Source organism: Hordeum vulgare, chromosome 1H (assembly GCF_904849725.1).
Source record: "Hordeum vulgare subsp. vulgare chromosome 1H, MorexV3_pseudomolecules_assembly, whole genome shotgun sequence".
NCBI classification, from domain to species: Eukaryota; Viridiplantae; Streptophyta; class Magnoliopsida; order Poales; family Poaceae; genus Hordeum; species Hordeum vulgare.
In genome coordinates this window covers 132,238,105-132,240,604 of record NC_058518.1, presented here as the reverse complement: position 1 = coordinate 132,240,604, position 2,500 = coordinate 132,238,105, and positions in this window count along the sequence as shown.

The window sequence follows — 2,500 nt, the reverse complement described above, 5'->3', positions numbered from 1 at the left end:
GACGCGCACTATGATAAACAAACGATAACCATGCGGGGCGCACCGACGAAACCACGTACGATGACACGGGGCGCACCAAAAAACGGGTACGGCGGCCATGTTGCAAAAAACTGGGCGCGCACCATGGAAAACAGGGGAAAACCATGTGCGTGGAATGGACGGATGCACGTACGGGCACACGGGCCAAAAACGTGAACGCGAGGAAACGGGAAAGAACGGGGTACGACGGCCGTGTTGCAAAAAACTGGGCGCGCGCCATGGAAAACGGGTGAAAACCATGTGCGTGGCATGGATGGATAAACGTACGGGCACACGGGCCAAAAAACGTGAACTTGAGGAAACGGGGAAACACGGGGTATGACGGCCGTGTTGCAAAAAACTGGGCGCGCACCATGGAAAACGGGTGAAAACCTTGTGCGTGGCATGGAAGGATGCACGTATGGGCACACGGGCCAAAAAACGTGAACGCGAGGAAACGGGGAAAACGGGTACGGGGCCGTGTTGCAATAAACTGGGCGCGCACCATGGAAAACTGGGGCAAACCATGTGCGTGGCATGGACGGATGCACGTACGGGCACACGGGCCAAAAAACGTGAACGTGAGGAAACGGGGAAAAAACGGGTACGCCGGACGTGTTGCAAAAAACCGGGCGCGCACCATGGAAAACATGGGAAAACTATGTGCGTGGCATGGACGGATTCACGTACGGGCAGACGTGCCAAAAAACGTGAACCTGAGGAAACGGGAAAGAACGGGGTACGACGGCCGTGTTGCAAAGAAACAGGGCGCGCGCCATGGAAAACGGGTGAAAACCATGTGCGTGGCATGGAAGGATGCACGTACGGGCACACGGGCCAAAAAACGTGAACGTGAGGAAACGGGGAAAACGGGTACGGGGTGGTGTTGCAATAAACTAGGCGCGCACCATGAAAACTAGGGCAAACCATGTGCGTGGCATGGACGGATGCACATATGGGCACACGGGCCAAAAAACGTGAACTTGAGGAAACGGGGAAAAACGGGTACGGCGACCGTGTTGCAAAAAACTGGGCGCGCACCATGGAAAACAGGGGAAAACCATGTGCGTGGAATGGGCGGATGCACGTACGGGCACACGGGCCAAAAAATGTGAACGTGACGAAACGTGAAAGAACGGGGTACGACGGCCGTGTTTCAAAAAACTGGGCGCGCGCCATGGAAAACGGGTGAAAACCATGTGCGTGGCATGGACGGATGAACGTACGGGCACACGGGCCAAAAAACGGGAACTTGAGGAAACGGGGAAACACGGGGTATGACGGCCGTGTTACCAAAACTGGGCGCGCACCATGGAAAACGGGTGAAAACCTTGTGCGTGGCATGGAAGGATGCACGTACGGGCACACGGGCCAAAAAACGTGAACGTGAGGAAACGGGAAAAACGGGTACGGGGCCGTATTGCAATAAACTGGGCGCGCACCATGGAAAACTGGGGCAAACCATGTGCGTGGCATGGACGGATGCACGTACGGCCACACGGGCCAAGAAACGTGAACGTGAGGAAACGGGGAAAAAACAGGTACGGCGGCCGTGTTGCAAAAAACTGGGCGCGCACCATGGAAAACAGGGGAAAACCATGTGCGTGGAATGGACGGATGCACGTACGGGCACACGGGCCAAAAAATGTGAACGTGAGGAAACGGGAAAGAACGGGGTACGACGGCTGTGTTGCAAAAAACTGGGCGCGCCATGGAAAACGGGTGAAAACCATGTGCGTGGCATGGACGGATGAACGTACGGGCACACGGGCCAAAAAACGTGAACTTGAGGAAACGGGGAAACACGGGGTACGACGGCCGTGTTGCAAAAAACTGGGCGCGCACCATGGAAAACGGGTGAAAACCATGTGCGTGGCATGAACGGGTGCACGCACGGCCACACGGCCCAAAAAACGTGAACGTGGGGAAATGGGAAAAAACGGGCACGGGGGCCGTGTTGCAAAAAACTGGGCGCGCACCATGGAAAACGGGTGAAAACCATGTACGTCGCATGGACGGATGCATGTATGGTCATACGGGCCAAAAAACGTGTAAACGGGGATCCGGGGAAAAACAGTGTACCCCTTCTTCACAAACGAAGGGCAGGGGTCCCAAGGGGGGCTAAAACCCTCGGGTATATTGGGGAGGAGGGGGCTCCTCCCTGCTTGTGTGTGGGAAATCGGTGGGTTTGCATATGAAATCATATGCAAACCTCCCGTTTCTCCCGTAACCCTTGCTTTTCCCAAACGTTGGCTCGGATGTCCCGTCGTTCTCCTGTCCCGTGTACGACTCATGCCAAATTCTGATCCGTCGGTCGAACGGCTATTCGTGTTGCAGAAAAGTACGTATCGTGTCCGCACACGGCCAGGTCGGTGTGATCTCGTGCCGCGTTTTCCCGTCGGTCCCGTGTACGAATCGTGCCAAATTCTGATCCGACGGCCCAACGGCCGTTCGGGTTGCAGAAAAGTATGTATCATTTCGC